Source organism: Pelmatolapia mariae, linkage group LG7 (genome assembly GCF_036321145.2).
Source record: "Pelmatolapia mariae isolate MD_Pm_ZW linkage group LG7, Pm_UMD_F_2, whole genome shotgun sequence".
Lineage (NCBI taxonomy): Eukaryota > Metazoa > Chordata > Actinopteri > Cichliformes > Cichlidae > Pelmatolapia > Pelmatolapia mariae.
Window position 1 is genome coordinate 29,243,067 of NC_086233.1, and position 14,103 is coordinate 29,257,169.

At 42.0% G+C, this 14,103-nt stretch overlaps 1 long non-coding RNA gene across 1 annotated transcript; it reads left to right on the forward strand.

The window, feature by feature from the left end:
- Nucleotides 1–3,445: 3,445 nt before the first annotated feature.
- LOC134632154 (uncharacterized) lies at nucleotides 3,446–4,585 on the forward strand. Its single transcript, XR_010094469.1, has 3 exons — nucleotides 3,446–3,585; nucleotides 3,661–3,727; nucleotides 4,252–4,585. It is a non-coding gene; the product is annotated as an uncharacterized LOC134632154 (long non-coding RNA).
- Nucleotides 4,586–14,103: the final 9,518 nt, after the last annotated feature.

The following is a 14,103-nucleotide window of genomic DNA, read 5'->3' on the forward strand; positions in this document are numbered from 1 at the left end:
TGAGTGCCAAGCAGGAGAAGCTCAGCATTTAATAATTCAAAATAATGAAATAATAGAAAGACAGTACAGGGAAATTGTGTACAAGTGGGAACTGATAGATGACCTTTATAAAATTTTAGAAACAAGGCTACAGACGGCCCAAGATCTTAAGGATGTGCTCAGTATGGTGCAAAAACAAAATGTATCGGCTAATGTGAACAATGTGCAAGAGGAATGTCAGATCGCTGATGAACTTCTGCAGCTGGAGAATCCTCCTCTTGAACCTGAGGAAGTTGAGACTCCTGTCTCCGAACCACCTCCTAATGAGGTTCAGACTAGTGGTTCATGGCGTCGTGGTGCCAAACGCCTACTTGAAGTAGGTTTACATCTTGCCACAGCAGGCAGTTCAGAGAGTCCTACCTCTGAACCACCTGCTGACGAGGTTCAGACTAGTGGTTCATGGCGTCGTGGTGCCAAACGCCTACTTGAAGTAGGTTTACATCTTGCCACAGCAGGCAGTTCAGAGAGTCCTGCCTCTGAACCACCTGCTGACGAGGTTCAGACTAGTGGTTCATGGCGTCGTGGTGCCAAATGCCTACTTGAAGTAGGTTTACATCTTGCCACAGCAGGCAGTTCAGAGAGTCCTGCCTCTGAACCACCTGCTGACGAGGTACAGACTAGTGGTTCATGGCGTCGTGGTGCCAAACGCCTACTTGACATAGGTTTAGGTATTGCCACACTGGGCCTTCTTGCTCCTGCAGCTTATTGGGGATTCTCAAAGATTTTTGGCCATCTGAATTTACGCAGAGTGTATAAGTCAGTGGAGAGAGAACTATCTGAGCATATAGAGCTTAAACAGAAAATTAAAGATCTCCAGTTGGAGATGAACACTCTAAAGCTCGAAAAGAATTATCATCAATTATCATCAGAAGACCTTGAAAAAGAGAGATTAGTTTCAGATGAGATTGAAGACAACCTTGATGATAAAGTGGCCCATCTGGAACATCTGATGGAGGAATATCAAAAAGAGATGAGAAGTCTCAGAGCGGCCCTGTATGATCGTCAGAAAAAATTAGGCAGAAAATTACAATCTGCAGCTAAAGGTTCATGCCCTTCGAGTAAATAAGAAAATCAAAACTGAAAATAATGAAAAGCCTGTACTCAGATCTTAAGGAAATATGCTGTGCTCTCTTTTATGTTTTTGGCTCCTCATCTCCCAACCAGTCATGGCAGATGGCTGCCCCTCCCTGAGCCTGGTTCTGTCATAGGTTTCTTCCTGTTAAAAGGGAGTTTTTCCTTTCCACAGTTGCCTAGTGCTTGCTCATAGGGGATCATTTGATTGTTGGGGTTGATAATTTCAATCCAATTGGATTGAAATTAATTGGCTTGAAGTGAAAAACTTCAGGTGAGGGGTTCACTTGATGAAGAGCACTAAAAAAAACTGCGGAAAAACATCAAATGTAGTTATTTGCAAATCAAAATAAAGAAAACAAATATTTAAAAATTCCCTACTGCTTTGTTTATTTATTTAAATGAACAGTTTTACATTTTGGCCACTGTGTCATTTACTGCCAAGTAAATGGTTTCAGACTGGCCAGAACGTCACATGAACATCAGCCTGCTATAACTAATTTTTCAGTGACTTAGGATGAAGTAATCGTCCTATAGACAATGTGTGTGTGTGTGTGTGTGTGTGTGTGTGTGTGTGTGTGTGTGTGTGTGTGTGTGTGTGTGGCCAAGCCACACAGTGAACCTGGATGAGTTGAATTTATTTATTAACCTCCTAGGACCTGCCGTCCACATATGTGGACATCACATCTTGCGTTATTTAGACCAAAATATTCAAATTTGCTCTACACGGGCCTGATATCTACTTACGAGGACATTATACTGCTACTGTTCTATCAACATTTTAAATGAATATCCTCATTTGTGGCTCTCATTTTTTAAAAAACAAAAACTAAGGTAAAAATCTGGAAATTCTTTGTTTTTACATTCATTGGGCCCCAATATGCACAAATATCCAAGAGAAATTAAAAATGCATGTCGTGGCAGAGTTCGGGTCTTGGGAGGTTAAAGTAAACAAGAAAAAAAACTGTAAAACAACATTCAGTTATCTGACATATTTCGAAGGAGTACAGGGGATGTAATCTATAGGGTAGTGTTTGGATTTTTAAGAACGACAGGTGTTTATCTGAGATAAACGGAGGCGGAGAAACCTCTCCGACCCACACTCCAGTCCAGAAGGTGGCGATAATGCAACTAAAAGTTGTTTGCAACCGCCATTAAAATGTAGAAGAAGAAGCACAAGAAGAAGAAGAAGAAGAAGAAGAAGAAGAATTTTTTTCGCTGGTTTGCTGAGTAGTATTGAGATTTAAATTTATAATCTGAATACGTACTTCCTGGCCACATTATTTTATAGAAGAGAAGGTCTAACTTTAGGCCTACACGGTCTTGACAGGAGACACAGGCTTGTGCAGAGTATGCTTTTGCAGAAGCGAAACTGAAACCAGAGTCTAAGTGCAAGTTAAGAGTAGGGTGTCTTGTATGCATTTATCGCTGATTAAGCTTTAAGTAGTTGTATTAGATTGGAACATTTGTTTTATACATTTTACATATAAGTCAAGATCGGCACACACAGGATAGCCTTAGCCTGGTTGCTTAAGCTGAGGTCAACTAAGGTGCAGAGAGCATATGCAAACTCTGTGCACGCACAGACAGACATACACACATGCACACACATAGTTTCAGTTGTGCTGGCCTTCTGTCTAGTGGAAAGGTTACAAGGTCTAGCTGGGGAGCTGAGAGGTGAAACAAAGTGCAAGCAGAGGCTGACACATACACACACACACATCGTAGATAGACTCAGTTATATAGGTAAAAGTTAATCTTGTGTTTTGCTTGCAACTGCAAAATTGTGCGTGCATATGTGACTGTTTGAGAAACAGCTGCAGGATGTTCCAGACCGATAAGCGAGCGTCCGGGGACAACAGGAAGGCACCTGGATGGAGACGCAACGATGTTCTTTTTAAACTATGTTAAAAGTCATTGTGGTTTTGGTTTCTGCCTGGCAACAGAAAGGGGGGCTGTACTGTTTCGCTGTACTGTTTCACCCCTATAAATATTGGGTTCTGACTATTGTAAGAGAGTCCAACACTGAATCTGTACAGTGTTGGCTCCACGCTGCGTGTATTCATTAAAATGCCGTCTAATTGCACACGGCCGGATCAGTGGTGGTTATTTTGGATTCCTCCTCAATATCTGAACCTTAACATTTGGGGGCATCGTCCGGTGAGAGGGGGAATTTTGGAGGTGTAGACGGAGAGATCCGGGGTCCGTGGTGATTAGACGGGCAGACGCTAATCAGTAGTGAAAGTGAGGAGGCATTCCCCGGGGCATTTAAAGGTAAGACACTGCCTGTTGAAATTGTAACCCCTATAGACATGGTTACTAGTATTTTGTTTGTTTTACCTTGTATTATTATTTCCGACACCCCTTGAACACACTTTGATTTTCCGTAGTTCAGTGAATGCGACAAAAGCACGCTGCTGCATTAAGCTAGGCAAAACGGAGCAAGACACCCGAGAGCAATTAACAAGCTACACAGTGAGTCTTTCGATATAAAATAAGTGTTATAAAGTATTTTTAACAGTCTCTAACTTAAAGTTATGTACTTTTCAGAGGCCTTTATGTGTTTTACTCTCGACCAAAACCAGGCAGAGCGTGTGTTTGTTTCTTGGGAACTCCGGTGAGTTACTAAAGATGATAAGTTAGCAGGAAAACCTATGCTAATTTTACATGTGGTAAATACTGCAACAGTGTGAATTCTGCATTGTCTAAGAAGCCTAAAACCAGTCGGAGTACTTGAATTGTATGTGAAATGGGGTGTCGTATCTTATTTTATTGTCTATTTGATTGGGCATCTTCACAAATGTGCAAAACTAATGCAGGATACACGTTTCTTTTAGCCATGAACATTGTTCAGTGCTTTTTCTGCACTTTGTGATTTCAGTTATGGGTTGATTCATGTAAATAAGTTATTTAAAACTAGTTACGTTACAAACATTTCATGATGTGATTACATATGCCTTAAAAAGGGGGTATATAAATACAATTGATTGTAATGCTGTAAAGCAATACAAATGGAATTCATAGAGACAGAACAATGTTAAAACAACAGTGTACTTGATTTTGAAAACGTTATGAGATCTGATTTTATTTAGAAAAACTGTTAAGAACTGTTTTGTTTATTGCTCTGTACTGTATGTGCAGACTGGTTTTTTGTGATCCTGGATCTGAAGTGGTTCTGGATATGGATGGCGAGCCAGACCCTGTGAAAACTCTTGGCGAATCCAAAAGCAGTGTGGCCAGCTGTTCTGGATGCAGGAGTAGAGCTACAGTCTGACTTACTTCGGATCACAGGATTTCAGATAAGCAAGAGCAAAACTGCTTACTTCATACGGATCGTTTCTCCGGAAACTATTGAACTCACAATATCCTGTTCATCAGGAGTCAGGTCTAAAGGGACTATTTATTTTATTTTGTTGTTATTTTCAAAAGAGCGCTCTTCTCTGTTGATCTTCTGTTAATTTTCTATGTTGTTTACATTGGGTTACCGCACCATTGTGACATTGTAATAAATCTGCCGGCTGTTCAACACTCAATTATCTCAAATTTATTTTACTCCTCTCGAATCTAGTTGATAAGCTTAACCTTACTATACTAAGTAGGTGTTACATAACAGTGGCGAGCCAGCCAGGAGGAGTTGGCTATTTAATGCCTTTAATCCAATCATTGGCACACAGTTTGGCAGTTTTATGACAATTTTTGCACATTTTTCCACTGAAGTAACATGGATGTCATTGAACGTGAACGTATCAAGGTACCAAATGCTGTACTAATAAGTGGGTTTTCTAGTACAGAGACTGATGAAGAAGTTGTTACGTTTTTGCAACACTATGGTTCTATTGCAGGAACAGTGAAAATTACTAGTTCTGACCCCGACTTTAAAGATACAGCTATAGTTGAGTTTGAGTATGGCACAGCCATTGAGTCGATTCAGGGTGAACTACCCTGTCAAAGAACAACATCTGACCCAAATGTAGTTCATGGCATCCAACTCTTATCCCCAATTTACAGTGCTAAGCTAACGGCTAGTAGTACAGAGTCCTACCTTTCTAAGTTAAAAGGGATTGCTAAGGTGAGTGGGGTCGATTATGAGAAAATACTACTCAGTGAACTTAACAAACTTCAGGCCTCTGCTGGGGAAAGGGAGGGTACAGCCCCCTCTAAGGTCATTTCAGTAGATGACCCAGTCCCTTTAATACCTGGTTCTGTTTTGAGGCGACCAAGCAGTGAAACTATCCCACCCACTCTGACCACTGATACCATCAATCCTTCCCTTATTGACAGACCAGCCCCTGTTTTGAACCCTGAACACTTGACCACACCTGAAGTCCAGAGGGTCATTGTGGAGCACATTGTCAAAAGTACTGACATGTCCCAATCCTATCCAAGCTCTGCAAAGTTCAGGTCCTTTTCTGGAAAAACTCCATGCCCTAATACGGAGGTTGACTATGACACTTGGCGAAGTCATGTTGAGTTTTATCTTGCAGATTCTTCTGTTCCTGAAAGACAAGTAGTGCGGAGGATCATTGAAAGCCTCTTACCGCCAGCTGCAAACATTGTTAAACAATTGGGTCCCTTGTCCAGCCCCAAAGACTTTTTGAGCTTGCTTGATTCTGCATATGGGACTGTAGATGACGTTGATGAGCTGTTCGCAAAATTCTTGAGTACAAACCAAAATGCTGGCGAAAAACCTTCAGCCTATGTGCACAGGCTGCAGACTACCCTTGACAAAGTTGTAAAAGGGGGAGGAGTCCCAGTTAGTGATTTCGATCGGCAGCTTTTGAAGCAGTTCTGTAGGGGATGCTGGGATGATAACCTAATCGCTAGCCTCCATCTAGAGCAAAAGAAATCCAGTCCACCCTCCTTTTCTGAGCTGCTTTTACTCTTGCGAACAGAGGAAGATAAGCAGGCAGCCAAGTCAACTCGCATGAAGCAGCACTTGGGAATTTCAAAAGTGAAGGTGCAGTCCAATCCTTTAAATGTTTACTCAAACACTGAGTTTCAAGCTGCTGCTGCTGACAGCTCAGCTCAAGCATCTGCCAAGAAACTGCAAAAGCAAATTGCTCAGCGGCAAGAACAGTTAACTTCCTTAAAAGCTTCAATGGAAACCATGGTTGCAAAGAAACCTAAGGCAAAATTCCCAAAAGCTGTAAAGAAACAGCAGCTAAAGGAAGCACAAACCCAGAACTCTCAATTGAAAAATGAAGTCTTTGGCAAAAACAAAAAGCCTCGCCCATGGTTCTGCTTTAACTGTGGCGAGGATGGCCATATAGCTCCCTCTTGTGACAATGAGCCGAATCCCAGTACTGTTGAAGCCAAGCGGAAAGAGCTAAGGGCGAAACAAAAAGCTTGGGAAGACCAATGTGACTCTGATTTAAACTAGTTCCTGTTTCAGTTGAGGGACAAACTGGAACTAGAAGCGACACAAGTCCCACTCAAAAGCCCCCAAGAAAACATTCTTGTGCACAAACAAGTATGCATCATTCTAGCTTTCCAGAGGGCTTAATTGGCAAGAAGTGCACAGCTAATGTCAACATAGCTGGAGTGAGTTGCAATTCTTTGTTAGACTCTGGGTCGCAAGTAACGACTATTTCACACTCATTTTACCAGAGACATTTGTCTGATCTCCCCATCCAGCCGATCAGTGACTTAGATGTTGAGGGTGCAAATGGACAAGTTGTACCTTATCTAGGGTATGTAGAAGTTCCAATTGGCTTTCCAAAAGAGTTTGTTGAGTCTGAGCCCCAAATTTCTACATTAGCTCTCATTGTCCCTGACTTACGTTCCAGCACAGACTTACCAGTTTTAATTGGTACAAATGCCCTTGATGTTTTATATGAAGAACACTGTAGGGATACTCCCATTTCATCAGCAGTCTATGGCTATAGTCAGATTTTAAAAATCCTTGAACATAGACATGAAACAAAAAGTACAGGAAAGCTTGGACTAATGACACTGAGGGGCAACACACCTTACGTAATACCAGCTCATGAAAGGGTTTGCCTAGAGAGTTACGCCCACCTAAATTCACCACCCACTGACAGATGGGCAGTTGTAGAGCAGCCAACTTCCTCAGCCCTTCCGGGAGGAATCTTTGTCGATTGCTGCCTTATCACAGTGCCACGGCGAAGTCCTTACAAGCATCCTATTTGGATCAGAAACGAAACTGATCATGACATCATGCTTCCTGGCAACTGTGTTCTTGCTGAACTACACATTGCAGACCAAGTTCTTGAAACTCAATCCACGTCGAGTGCAAACTCTGTAGGGTGTTGCAGCCTGTCTGCAGACTCATGTTCATTACCCAGTGACCAGTTGACTTTTGATTTTGGCGATTCACCTCTGCCCGAGGAATGGAAAAGTCGGGTCACACAGAGTCTTAGTGCCTACCATGACGTTTTTGCATGCCACGATCTCGACTTTGGCCATGCCACTAAAGTTAAGCATAAGATCAAGCTTAAAGACGAAACGCCTATAAAACAGAGATCGCGGCCCATTCATCCAAATGACTACGAAGCAGTCAGGAAACACCTTAAAATGCTTCTCGATGCTGGGGTAATAAGACCATCAGAATCTCCCTTCTCATTCCCCATCGTTGTAGTCAAGAAAAAGAATGGTGAGGTACGCCTCTGTGTGGATTACCGTAAGCTTAATGTGCAAACGGTGAAAGACGCTTACGCGTTGCCAAACCTCGAAGAGACCTTCTCCGCCCTATCTGGTTCAAACTGGTTCTCTGTCATGGACTTGAAGTCAGGCTATTACCAGATAGAGATGGAGGAGGAGGATAAAGCCAAAACAGCCTTCGTATGCCCACTGGGGTTTTATGAGTTCAATCGAATGCCCCAAGGCATCACAAATGCTCCCAGCACATTTCAGAGGTTAATGGAGAGGTGTATGGGAGACATTAATCTCAAGGAGGTACTCGTCTTCCTAGACGATTTGATTGTTTTCTCAGACTCCCTCGAGCAACATGAACAGAGGCTAAAGCATGTTTTGGACCGTCTTCGTGAATATGGCTTAAAGTTGTCCCCGAAAAAATGTCGCTTTTTCCAGACATCAGTTAAATATTTGGGCCATATTGTCTCCAAAAATGGTGTGGAGACAGATCCTGAAAAGGTTGCTGCTATCAAGACCTGGCCAGTGCCACAAAACTTGAAACAGCTGAAGTCATTTCTAGGGTTCACAGGCTATTATCGCCGATTTGTTAAGGACTATTCAAAGATAGTCCGGCCCTTAAATGACCTCACATGCGGCTATCCACCTCTCAGAAAAGGCCAGAAACAAACAGGCACTTCCAAATATCTCAATCCTCGAGAACCCTTTGCAGACAGATGGACATCTGTTTGTCAGTCAGCCTTTGAATGCATTAAGGAGAAGTTAACATCATCCCCTGTATTGGGGTTTGCAGATCCAAAGCTCCAATATGTTCTGCACACTGACGCTAGCACCACGGGCCTGGGTGCCGCTCTTTATCAGGAGCAGGATGGTAAAATGCGCGTCATTGCCTATGCTAGTAGGGGATTGACACCAAGCGAGACCAGATATCCAACTCATAAGCTAGAATTTCTAGCTCTGAAATGGTCCATTGTCGAAAAATTCTATGATTACCTTTACGGTAACGAGTTCATTGTTGTAACGGATAACAATCCGCTTACATATATTCTGACCACGGCAAAACTTGACGCAGCGAGTTATCGCTGGTTAGCAGCGCTGTCTACCTTCAACTTCCAAATCAAATACAGAGCTGGGAAGGCTAACCAGGATGCCGACGGCCTATCAAGGAGGCCTCATCAAACTCTGGCTGCAGATAGTGTGACACTGGAAGAGGAAAACAGGATTCAACAACTCACCTCACGTCTTCTCGGATTCCTTCCAAGCTCTAACAGTGTATGCCCTAACACTGTAGCAGCTATATGTAATAAGCATCTTGTCAATGAGAAAAGTGAAAACTCACCTTATGTCACTCTGGTTGAGTCCTTGGCTATGAGTGCTGATGCCATTCCTGATGCATACAGTGATGCTGAAACATCTGGTCAAGTAGCTGCTCCCTTGTTTTCTGAGCATGAGCTTAAAGAACACCAAAGAGCTGACCCAAGCATAAACCACGTCATTCAGTTACTAGAATCTGGTGCTGATGTTCCACGTGAAAACAGGTCTGAAGCATTTGACATAAAACTGATGCTCAGAGAATGGAAACGTTTTGAAATGAGAAATGGCCTTTTGTTTAGGAAACGACAGTGTGACTCAGTTACAACTTACCAGCTTGTACTCCCTGTCTCTCTTAGGTCTACTGTTCTCAAGCTGCTCCATGATGATATGGGTCATATGGGGTGGGAGAGGACTCATGATCTAGTGAGGGCGAGATTCTATTGGCCTAAGATGGGTACTGATATTGAGACCAAAATAAAGAACTGTGGTCGTTGTGTTAGAAGGAAGTCCTCGCCTGAAAAGGCAGCGCCGCTGGTTAACATCAAAACCACACGCCCAATGGAATTGGTGTGTATGGACTTTCTTTCTATTGAACCTGACAGTAAGAGTACCAAAGATGTGTTGGTCATCACAGATCATTTCACGAAATACGCAGTGGCCTTGCCCACCCGAGACCAAAAGGCAACCACTGTGGCCAAAAACCTTTGGGAAAACTTTTTAGTTCACTACGGGTTCCCCGAACGCCTTCATAGTGACCAGGGGAGGGATTTTGAGTCACATGTGATTAGGGAATTGTGCTCTATCACAGGCATTAAAAAAGTAAGGACCAGTCCTTATCACCCGAGGGGTAACCCCGTTGAGCGATTCAATCGCACCCTGCTTGGTATGCTGGGCACCCTGAAGGATGAGCAAAAGATTCATTGGCGTGATTTTGTCAAGCCTCTTACCCATGCCTACGACTGTTCAAAGAGTGAGGTTACCGGGTTTAGCCCTTATGAGCTAATGTTTGGTCATAAACCCAAGCTACCAGTCGACCTTGCCTTTGGGTTGCCAGTTACAGGGGACTCACCAACATCCCATTCCCAGTATGTGCGCAATCTGAAAGCTAGGCTTGAGGAAAGTTACCAGATTGCACTCGAAAACTCCAAGAGGATTGCTGAGCGAAACAAGAACAGGTTTGATAAAAAAGTCAGAGAGTCCACACTTCAAGCTGGGGACAGAGTCTTAGTCAAGAACGTTCGCCTGCGCAGTAAACACAAACTTGGCGATAAATGGGAACACATGGTGTACCGTGTTGTTAAGAAACTGGAAAATGTTCCTGTGTATGTGGTCCAACCAGAGAAGGGTGATGGTCCGAGCAGGACTCTTCATCGAGACCTTTTACTTGCATGTGGTGATCTCTCAGACATTGAGGATGAGGTTGAGACTAAGCCCAAACCTCCACGTCGACCTAAGACTCGTCAGAGCCCTTCTGAACCTAAAGATACAGAAATGTCAGAGTCTGAGGAGGAGTATGAATGCATTTTAGGTCATCCCTCAGTCCAAACCGAGACGTTTATCAGGATTTGTGACCAAACTCAAAACCATTCCAATGTGACAACCAGCTCAGAAGTTCAAAATGATTCATGTACGCTCAAAAGTGACAACCCTTTGCTCCAACCAATAGAGACAATCTCGGACGAGATTGACCATGGACAGAGAAATCAAACTGAATCTGAACTGTTCAATGAGGAATCTCACTCCAACATCATGGGAGAGGATCATATTGTCCAAGTTCAAGGAGAACCAGATGTTGAGATAGAAAACACAGAGCAGAGTGAAAGTGTCATTGACATACATGTTGACCAAATGCCTGAAATAACTCCTGAAACATCTCAAGTGAGAAAATCTGAGAGATTAAAGCGACCCCCAGGACGGTTTCATTACCCCCAGTTGGGTCAACCCCTTATATCCTTTGCACAACAATTTCTGGATAACTTTAACCAAGCTCTTGAGTCGTTTAGTAGCTATGAAAACACTCAAATCTATGATGTTTAGATAAAATTTAAGTACATGAAGGGACTCATGTTTATTCAAAGGGGGAGGGTGTAACCCCTATAGACATGGTTACTAGTATTTTGTTTGTTTTACCTTGTATTATTATTTCCGACACCCCTTGAACACACTTTGATTTTCCGTAGTTCAGTGAATGCGACAAAAGCACGCTGCTGCATTAAGCTAGGCAAAACGGAGCAAGACACCCGAGAGCAATTAACAAGCTACACAGTGAGTCTTTCGATATAAAATAAGTGTTATAAAGTATTTTTAACAGTCTCTAACTTAAAGTTATGTACTTTTCAGAGGCCTTTATGTGTTTTACTCTCGACCAAAACCAGGCAGAGCGTGTGTTTGTTTCTTGGGAACTCCGGTGAGTTACTAAAGATGATAAGTTAGCAGGAAAACCTATGCTAATTTTACATGTGGTAAATACTGCAACAGTGTGAATTCTGCATTGTCTAAGAAGCTTAAAACCAGTCGGAGTACTTGAATTGTATGTGAAATGGGGTGTCGTATCTTATTTTATTGTCTATTTGATTGGGCATCTTCACAAATGTGCAAAACTAATGCAGGATGCACGTTTCTTTTAGCCATGAACATTGTTCAGTGCTTTTTCTGCACTTTGTGATTTCAGTTATGGGTTGATTCATGTAAATAAGTTATTTAAAACTAGTTACGTTACAAACATTTCATGATGTGATTACATATGCCTTAAAAAGGGGGTATATAAATACAATTGATTGTAATGCTGTAAAGCAATACAAATGGAATTCATAGAGACAGAACAATGTTAAAACAACAGTGTACTTGATTTTGAAAACGTTATGAGATCTCATTTTATTTAGAAAAACTGTTAAGAACTGTTTTGTTTATTGCTCTGTACTGTATGTGCAGACTGGTTTTTTGTGATCCTGGATCTGAAGTGGTTCTGGATATGGATGGCGAGCCAGACCCTGTGAAAACTCTTGGCGAATCCAAAAGCAGTGTGGCCAGCTGTTCTGGATGCAGGAGTAGAGCTACAGTCTGACTTACTTCGGATCACAGGATTTCAGATAAGCAAGAGCAAAACTGCTTACTTCATACGGATCGTTTCTCCGGAAACTATTGAACTCACAATATCCTGTTCATCAGGAGTCAGGTCTAAAGGGACTATTTATTTTATTTTGTTGTTATTTTCAAAAGAGCGCTCTTCTCTGTTGATCTTCTGTTAATTTTCTATGTTGTTTACATTGGGTTACCGCACCATTGTAACATTGTAATAAATCTGCCGGCTGTTCAACACTCAATTATCTCAAATTTATTTTACTCCTCTCGAATCTAGTTGATAAGCTTAACCTTACTATACTAAGTAGGTGTTACAAAATATATTTCCAAAAGGTGTCACATTGGGCATGTCAAATTAAAGCCTAATCACTGGAAATTACTGGTGAATGTCTGTTTCGATTTTGGTGAAAATTTAATGGAATTGACATTAAGATAATGAAAGTAATAAAGTACAGTATTGAGAGAATTAAAAGCGGTTGGAGCCGCTGAGAGAATTAAGAACGGTTGGAGCCGTCGAGAGAATTAAAGCAGTTGGAGCTGCTAATTTAGTGTGGTAGGGAATTTGGTCATTTTGTGGGTTGGAGCCCGATTGATCATTGACTGTATTCTGTGATGGTCATTTTGTGGGTTGGAGCCCCTATGTCCACAAGGATAAGTCGGCCTGAATCTTACTCCTGTTGGGGAGTGTAGATGGTGGGTTTAAATTACTCCAAATCTTTCTAGAACAACAGCGGCGTCTGTTAAGAAGCGCATTTTCTCCTTGGTAACGCTTGCGCCTGGGCAGGACGCTGACCCTTGACCTACCGGCGAGTAGGGATAGTACCGTCGACAGCGGGGAAGGAATGTTGGGAACCTTCAAAACTGCTAGGAGTTAAAGTCTCCTATTTCTGCGCTTGTTTGGCTACCTGTAAATTAAAGTTAGGGTTAGAAATCTGGACGGAGCAGTTAAAGTCTGTTCTGGTGAAGTGGACGCAAAAAAGTCTGGGACTTTATCGGTTGGAGCCGTTAGGTTAAATTTATCGAAATTTGTTAGGAACCACTAGGCCGAAAATCTGTGCAGTTGTGTATATATGACGTCTGTGTAAAGTTATGTATAAACAGAGTGGTGTGTGATGAGTCTGACTGAGTGACAGGATGCTACGGTCCTGTGAGTTATTTTTAGAGAGTCTGTGAACATGCACGGTGTGTGTGTGAGAATGCAAATGAGGAGCGGTGACGTGCATGGAGAGTGTTGCTTTCAGTTTAGAGTGTGATTGAGCTTTATAACTATTGTTTGAAAATGGCTAAAAGCCTGTGACTGAGATGCTGGTTTTGCTCACTACAATTGTATAAATAGAGTGTGAATTGATTACTGTAGATGTATAGGAGTTGACTGACTTTTGATAGATATATATAGATTGAGTGCATTGTACAGTACCTAAGACCAATATATTATTGTAAAGTAGTAACCTATCTTGAGCCACAAATGCTGGAGAGGGTATTTTGAGTGATTTTAACTGTGTGAATGATGTAAGTATTTGAGTGACTGTGCGTGATTTGTATAAAATAAGTAAATAGGTAATAATAACACTCAGGAGGTTGATAGTAGAGTGAGCGAAAAAGTGGAAGTGTGAGAGAAAAGGCAGTGTGTGTGAGACGATTCATGATGTCTGAAAGAGGTTAGAATAGTTAAAAGTGTGCAGGAAATAAAGGTGTATTTTAGATTAAGATTTAGTAGAATTAAAGAGGGTCTGTAGACTATAAATACGATGAAAAACAAAAGAGTTAGATTAGTCTGAAGAAACAGGAAATATGGCTCTGTGTGCCTGTGTGTGTGTGTAACCGGGGCTGCATGCCCATAAAAGGAACGGAGTGTGTGAAGAGAGAACCCAGAGAGAGAGACGAGTTAAACTCTGGGTGGAGAAAGCACAGAAGAGAAAAGAAATGAAAAGGATATTAATTGTATGCTTTAGTGTGTTAATACAGGTGGACTTCTCTCAACCTGGA